This window comes from Loxodonta africana, chromosome 2 (assembly GCF_030014295.1).
Source record: "Loxodonta africana isolate mLoxAfr1 chromosome 2, mLoxAfr1.hap2, whole genome shotgun sequence".
NCBI lineage: Eukaryota > Metazoa > Chordata > Mammalia > Proboscidea > Elephantidae > Loxodonta > Loxodonta africana.
Window position 1 is genome coordinate 197401762 of NC_087343.1, and position 8872 is coordinate 197410633.

An 8872-nucleotide genomic window follows, 5' to 3' on the forward strand; every position below is an offset into this window, starting at 1 on the left:
TAACGGGTGTACAGAGAGCTTGGAGAGGGTGTCCCCACAGAAGGCTTGCTGGTGGAGTAAGAGTTTGCCAGTCAGAAGAGTGGGAAGAGTTTCCAGAGGGTTCTGCGCTTAAGTGGTAATTTTGACAAATTGCTGGAGGCTGAGTGTGGACTTGTGAGAGAAACTTCTGGGGGCCCGGTCTTAGGAGGGGCACCAGACTTTCATGGATCTTAACTCCAGGAACCCTGCCAGGTTCTCATGGTGAAAAGCCAAGAAAAATCCCCTTATGTCTTATAGTGGTGGTGGTGGTGGTAGAGTAACCATTTTGAAATTTGCCCATAGCATTCTTAATAACAAAGGCTTACTCTCCAGGGGAAAAGAATTCATGGTTCCCACTAGGCTACTAACCTAAAGGAAACCCTGGTGGTGTAGTGGTTAAGAGCTACAGCTGCTAACCAAAAGGTTGGCAGTTTGACTCCACCAGGTGCTCCTTGGAAACCCTATGTGGCAGTTCTACTGTATCCTGTAGAGTCACAAGAAGTCGGAAACTACTCTACGGCAACAGGTTTTACTAACCTAAAGGTTGGCGTTTTAATCATACCCAACGGTGATCTGCTTCCATAAAGATTACAACTAAGAAAATTCTGCGGAGCTCAGTTTTACTGTGTAACACATGGGGTTGCCATGAGTTGGAATCTATGGCAATGGGGTTTTTTGTTTTGTTTTGTTTATCTCACCTAGGATGAAGGGCAGTTACCTAATTCCAGCTGCTTCTAGCATTTCTGTCTCACCTAAGGAGTATATGGGGGTAAGGGGAGCTAAAAGACAGCCCAGGGACCCAGACCCACTAAAAGACCGAAATTTATCCATGAAACTGTGGAATTTTTCCTCTCCCCCATACCTCACTGCCATATCAACAGGACTCCAGTGTAACAAGAGTGAATTACAGCAGAAAGAACAGCAAAGCATAGACTCTACTTAACGAGGCATTCTTAGGGAAATCCAAAGACACCTTTTGGTTAGCAGCCATAGCTCTTAACCACTACGCCACCAGGGTTTCCCCCAAGACAACAGGGGAGACAAAAACAAGGACACAGAAGGTACTTGAAGCCTCTGTTTTTTTTTTTTTTTTTCACCTAAAGCTACAAGGATATTAATCTCAGCCCAACTCCTAGCCAGATTAACATCAAACCTCGCCTCTTATCTCAGTTCCTATTACCTGATATGTCATGTTTGGCTTTCAACAAAAAGTTACAAGACATGCTAAAAGGCAAAAAAACACAGTCTGAAGAGACAGAGCAAACATCAGAACCAGGCTCAGATATGGCAGAGATTTTTGGGGCTGTCAGACCAGGAATTCTAAATGCTATGATTGATATGCTAAGAGTACTAATGGACAAAGCAGACATCATGCAGGACAGATGGGTAAGCTAAGCAGAGAGATGGAAAACCTAAGGAAGAATCAAAAATCAATGCTAGAAATCACACTGCAGCAGAAATGAAGAATGGCTTTGATGGGTTCATCAGCAGACTAGACCCAGCCAACGACGGAATCGGTGAGCTCAAAGATAAGTCAATAGAAAGTTCCCAAACTGAAATACAAAGAGAAAAAAGAATGAAAAAAAAAAAAAAAGGAACAGAATATCAAAAGACTGGGACAATTACTAAAGTTATAACTTTCACACAATTGATATACCACAAGGAAAAGAAAGGAAGAAATATTTGAAGTAATAATGGCTGAGAATGTTACAAAATTAATGTTACCAACCACCGATCTAGGAAGCTCAGAGAACACTGTTGTTGGTAGGTGCCATCGAGTCGGTTATGACCCTATGTACAGCAGAACCAAACACTGCCTGGTCCTGTGTCAGCCTCACAATTGTTGCTGTGTTTGAGCCCACTGTGTCAATCCATCTTGCTAAGGGTCTTCCTCTCTTTCACTGACCTTCGACTTTACCAAGCATAATGTCCTTCTCCAGGGACTGGTCCCTCCTGATAACATGTCCAAAGTAAGTGAGACCAAATCTCGCCATCCTTGCTTCTAAGGAACATTCTGGCTGTACTTCTTCAAAGACAGATTTGTTTGCTCTTCTGGCAGTACCTGGTGTATTCAATATTCTTTGCCAACACCATAACTCAAAGGCGTCAATTTCTCTTTGGTCTTCTTTATTCATTGTCCAGCTTTCCCATGCATATGAGGCAATTGAAAATACCATGGGTTGGGTCAGGTGTGCCTTAGTCCTCAAAGTAACATCTTTACTTTTAACACATTAAAGATGTCCTTTGCAGCAGATTTGCCCAATGCAATGCATTGTTTGACTTCTTGACTGCTGCTTCCATGGGCATTGATTGTGGATCCAAGTAAAATAAAATCACTAGCAACTTCAATGTTTTCTCCATTTATTGTGATCTTGCTTATTGGTCCAGTTGTGAGAATCTTTGTTTTGTTTATGTTGAGGTGCAATCCATACTGAAGGGTGTAGCCTTTGATCTTCATCAGTAAGTGCTTCAAGTACTCTTCATTTTCAGCAAGCAAGGTTGTGTCATCTGCATATCCCAGGTTGTTAATAAGTCTTCCTCCTATCCTGATGCCCCATTCTTCTTCATGTAGTCCGGCTTCTCAGATTATTTGCTCAGTATACACATTGAATAAGTACGGTGAAAGGATACAACCCTGACGCACACCTTTCTTGACTTTAAATGATGCAGTATCCCCTTGTTATGGTCGAATGACTGCCTCTTGGTCTATGTACAGGTTCTGCTTGGGTACAATTAAGTGTTCTGAAATTCCCTTTCTTTGCCAGTGTTACCCATAATTTGTTATGATCCATGCAGCCAAATGCCTTTGCATAGTCAATAAAACACAGATAAACATCTTTCTAGTATTCTCTGTTTTCAGCCCAGAACCATCTAACATCAGCAATGATATTTCTCATTCCATGTCCTCTTCTGAATCCAACTTGAACTTCTGGCAGTTCCCTGTCAATGTGCTGCTGCAAATGCTTTTTGAATGAGCTTCAGCAAAATTTTACTTGTGTGTGATATTAATGATATTGTTTGATAATTTCTGCATTTTGTTGGATCACCTTTCTTTGGAATGAACACAAATATGCATCAAACAATCTACACATAGGTATACAATATGCAAATTGCAGAAAACCAAAAATAAAGAAAATCTTGAAAGATATCAGAGGAAAAAATGTCTTTCCTATAAAGGAACAAGGATAAGAAATACATTGAACTTTTTTCTCTTCAGAAACTATGCAAACAAGAAGAAAGCAGCATGAAATATTTAAAGTATTTTAAGAAAAAAACCAACCAACCTAGAATTCTATACCCAGTAAAATTATCCTTCAAAAGTGAAAGAGCAAATGAAAACCAAATGAGATATCACCTCACACCCACAAAAAAAAAAAAAAAAAAAATGTGTTGGCAAGATTATGGAGAAACAGGAAACCTCACCCACTGCCGGTGGGCACGTTTTGGTACTGCCATTGTAGAACACACTTGGGTGTTTCCTCAAAAAGCTGGACATAGAACTATAGAACTACCATAAACCAAAACCAAACCCATTGCTGTTGAGTTGTTTCTGACTCATAGCAACCCTGTATTAGGGAACTGTAATTTTTTTTTTTTTAATAATTTTTATTGAGCTTTAAGTGAATGTTTACAGATCAAGTCAGTCAGTCACATATAAGCTTATATACACCTTACTCCATACTCCCACTTACTCTCCCCCTAATGAGTCAGCCCTTCCAGTCTCTCCTTTCATAACAATTTTGCCAGTTTCTAACCCTCTCTACCCTCCCACCTCCCCTCCAGACAGGAGATGCCAACACAGTCTCAAGTGTCCACCTGATACAAGTAGCTCACTCTTCATCAACATCTCTCTCCCACCCATTGTCCAGTCCCTTCCATGTCTGATGAGTTGTCTTTGGGAATGGTTCCTGTCGTGGGCCAACAGAAGGTTTGGGGACCATGACCGCCGGGATTCCTCTAGTCTCAGTCAGACCGTTAAGTCTGGTCTTTTTATGAGAATTTGGGGTCTGCATCCCACTGATTTCCTGCTCCCTCAAGGGTTCTCTGTTGCGCTCCCTGTCAGGGCAGTCATCGGTTGTGGCCGGACACCATCTAGTTCTTCTGGTCTCAGGATGATGTAAGTCTCTGGTTCATGTGGCCCTTTCTGTCTCTTGGGCTCATAGTTGTCGTGTGACCTTGGTGTTCTTCATTCTCCTTTGATCCAGGTGGGTTGAGACGAATTGATGTATCTTAGATGGCCGCTTGTTAGCATTTAAGACCCCAGACGCCACATTTCAAAGTAGGATGCAGAATGTTTTCATAATAGTATTATTTTGCCAATTGACTTAGAGGGGAACTGTAATTTTTTAATGTTTTAATGGAGCCCTGATGGTGCAGTGGTTAAGAGCTGGGCTCTCTGAAAACTCTGTAGGGCAGGTCTACTTTGTCCTACGGGGTTGCTATGAGTTGGAATTGACTTGACAGCAGTGGGTTTGGTTTTGGTGTATGGTAGTTCTATGTTTAACTTTCTGAGGACCCACCAAACTGTTTTCCACAATGGCAGTACTAAAACATTGCCACCAGCAGTGGATAAACTACCATAGGACCCAACTATTTCACTCTTCGGTATATGCCCAAGAGACTTGAAAGCAGCAACACGAACAGACACACGTACATCAGTGTTCATTGCAGCACCATTCACAATAGCTAAAAGGGGGAAACAATGAAAATGTCTATCAAGAGATGAATGGATAAGTGAATGTGGTATATAAATATACAATGGAGTATTATTCAGTGATAAAGAGAAATGAAGTTCTGATGCATGCCACACATGGATGAACCTTGAATACATTATGCTGAACAAAATTAGTCAAAAAAGAGTAAATACTATATGATCTCACTTATATGGAATAGGAAAATGTATAGAAACCAAAAATTGTTAGTGGTTACCAGGGGTGAGGGAGAGCAATGTATACTTTCTTTTACAAGGATCAGCACAAAGCTGGTTAAATATGCCCCAAATGTCCAACTTTTCCAAACTGCTGTACCACTCCATCATCTCTAACATCAACTCCTCCTCCTCCCCTCAGTACTCTCCCTCTAGTCTTTGGTTTCTGTAATTCTCTGCAGTGTCTCACAGAACTCATAGATTGTACTGATAGTTAAGTGGTTTATTAGAGAAGTAACAGGGTAAAACTCAGGGTCAGAAATGACTCAGGGTACAGTTTTTCAATCAGGACAGCTTTTTTTTAGTCATGCTTGCCAGCAGGCCTCTCTTCCATCTCTTGGCCTCACCTCTGCCCTACTAGGGCGAGTATTACAAAGCTCCTAGCTCCGTGGGTCGGCAATCCCCACCGCAGCCATCTCCTGCCAATCTCTTGGTTCCTACTGTCTCGTGTTGCTTTTGCTCGTGCTGTTGCTGCGCCACCATCTCTTTCTGTCTCCCGTGTTACAGCTTCCCCCTCTCTCCCTGCGTCTCCCTTTAAGTTAGCGGGAAGGCAAAATTCACCAAACTCCTCATTAGTGTTCCGTACAACTTATTTGCTTGGTCTCACTCCATATATCTTGAGTATATCCACCTGTATTTGGAGACCATCTCAAGAAAGAGATTTGACGCATTGAACACTAATGACCGAAGACCAGACGAGTTGTGGGAAGACGTCAAGGACATCATACATGAAGAAGGCAAAGTGTCATTAAAAAGACAGGAAAAAAGAAAAGACCAAAATGGGTGTCAGAAGAGACTCTGAAACTTGCTCTTGAACATAGAGTAGCTAAAGTGAATGGAAGAAATGATGAAGTAAAAGAACTGTACAGAAGATTTCAAAGGGCAGCTAGAGAAGGCAAAGTAAGTATTATAATGAAATGTGCAAAGACTTGAAGTTAGAAAACCAAAAGGGAAGAACACCCTTAGCATTTCTTAAGCCAAAAGAACTGAAGAAAAATTTCAAGCCTTGAGTTGTAATTTTGAAGGAGTTGGAATCGACTTGACGGCAAAGGGTTTGGTTTTTTGGTTTATAGGCAAAATACTGAATGATGCAGGAAGCAACAAAAGCAGATGGAAGGAGTACACAGAGTCACTGTACCAAAGAGAATTTATTGACGTTCAACTGTTTCCGGAGGTAGCATGTGATCTGGAACCGATAGTACTGAAGGAAGAGGTCCAAGCTGCACTGAAGGCATTGGCAAAAAACAAGGCTTCAGGAATTGACGGAATACCAATTGAGATGTTTCATCAAACGAATGCAACGCTGTAGGCACTCACTCATCTATGCCAAAAAATTTGGAAGACAGCTACCTGGCCAACTGACTGGAAGAGATCCGTATTTGTGCCCATTCCAAAGAAAGGTGGTCCAACAAAATGTGGAAATTATCGAACAATATCTATCACACACAAGTAAAATTTTGCAGAAGAGCATTCAAAACAGGATGTAGCAGTACATTGACAGGGAACTGCTAGAAATTCAAGCCGGATTCAGAAGAGGATGTAGAACCAGGGATATCATTGGTGATGTCAGATGGATCCTGGCTGAAAGCAGAGACTACCAGAAAGATGTTTACCTGTGTTTTATTGACTATGCAAAGGCATTCGACTGTGTGGATCATAACAAAGTATGGATAGCATCATGAAGAATACCTTGGTCACTTTAAGGACCAAGGTATGCCTGACCCAAGCCATGATATTTTCAGTTGCATCATATGCATGGGAAAGCTGGACAATGAATAAGGAAGACCAAAGAATTTATGCCTTTGGATTATGGTGTTGGTGAAGAATATTGAATATAACATGGACTGCCAGAAGAATGAACAAGTCTGTCTTGTAAGAAATACAGCCAGAGTGCTCCTTGGAAGTAAGTATGGTGAGACTTTGTCTCACATACTTTGGACATGTTATCAGGAGGAACCAGTCTCTGGAGAAGGACATCTTGCTTGGTAAAGAAGAAGGTCAGTGAAAAAGAGGAAGACCCTTGAAAAGACGGACTGACACAGTGGCTACAACAATGAATTCAAACATAACAAGGATTGTGAGGATGGCGCAGGAGCGGGTAGTGTTTTGGTCTGTTGTTCATGGGGTCATGAACTGGAACTGACTCTACAGCACCTAACAACAACAACAACAACCCAACAAGGGTGCCATACACTTTATTTGCATTGTTAGCAAGTTGTCCAATCCCCTTGGTAGTCCACAAGTACCTTATTTGCGTGGTCCTACTCAATCATTTGGAGGGAGTTACAAGACCATGGCAAGAAAGGCCACATTAAAAGTAATCCATTGCACCTCAGGGAGGAAGGGAGAGTTTGTGCTTAGGGAGCTGTGGTGTAATGGATCACTTTTGTGTGGCCTTACCATGGTCCTGTAATTCCCACCCAAGTTATTGGGCAGGACTGTGCAAATAAGGTAATTGTGACCCACCAAAGGGATTCGTCAGTTTTGCCATCCCTCTAAGCTTCAAACGAGCCATCCCAGGCGTGGGAAGAGAGGATCTCACTACCACCAAGGAAAAAGAACCGAGAGCGGAGTGTGTCTTTTGGATCTAGGATCCCTGTGCTGAGAAGCTTCTGAAACCAGGTGACCGAGAGAGCTTTAACATTGAAGATGGCAAGGAATGGTGGCAGACAAACAGCAGCAGAACTAGGGGACCAGTAGGAGACAGCACAGTAGGCTTCCTGGCCCACAGAGTAGGAAAGCTGAGAGCTTTTGAGCAGGAGATTTGCTGGCGGAGTCGTGTGCCTCTGGGCACTTGGTGGAGCTACGTTTTCCAACCCATGGAGCTATAGCTGAGCATCTTTGGGCCGAGGCTTATTGGCAGAGTGGGGTGCCTCTCGGCATTTATTAGCAGAGTGAAAGAGATTTGTAACAACACTTGCCAGAGCAGGGCAGAGGCCCAGTGGCCAAACAGAGGCGTGACTGTGAGCGTGGCTGAAAAGATGCTGTCCTGACAGAAGAACTGTATCCTGAACAGTTCCTGAAACTTACTGGTAACCTTTTACTTCCCTAATAAACACCATAACTGTGAGTATGGCCTGTGAGTTCTGTGTGGCCATTGCGATGAATTATCGAACCCGGCTGAGAAGTATAGGGTGGCATGGGAGGGACAGTTGGTGTCAGAATTGGTAAAGATGGGAGAGAGAGGAGGCATGTTTGAGCTCCACCTCACAGGACTCAGCCTTGGGCTGTTGATCTTGATTCTCCTTCCACCTTGTGAAGTTAGAGGAGGTCATGTGCCGGCCCCACGTGGCTCTTACAGGGTCATTGAGTTTATGTTAATGGTGGTGGAATAATTTGGGAAAAGATAGCAAGAATGGTTACACGGCTTAAAGAATGTAATCAATGTCACTGAATTATACATGTAGAAATTGTTGGAGTATGTTTTGCTGTGCATATTTTCACCACAATTGAAAAAAAAAGTGAAGGAGACAGAGAAATCATAGGAGACTGATAATAGCCTTCGGTATGGATTACACCTCAACATGAAGTAAACAAAAAACCTTACAACTGGACCAATAAGCAAAATCATGATAATTGGAGAAAATATTGAAGTTGGCAAGGATTTCATTTTACTTGGATCCATAATCAACGCCCATGGAAGCAGTAGTCAAGAAATCAAACAATGCATTGCATTGGGTAAATCTGCTGTGAAAGACCTTTTCAAAGTGTTAAAAAGCAAAGATGTCACTTTAAGGACTAAGCTGTGTCTGGCTCAAGCCATGGTGTTTTCAGTCACCTTGTTACTGCAAAACACAGGTTTGAGCCACCTGCCTCAAAGACCATACTGAGATACTGAGATAGGGGTGAGGTGAGCAGCAAGAAGGCTTTATTGTATACCGGCATACAAGAGACAGAGGGGAATGGGCTCCTCCAAAACCTGTCTCT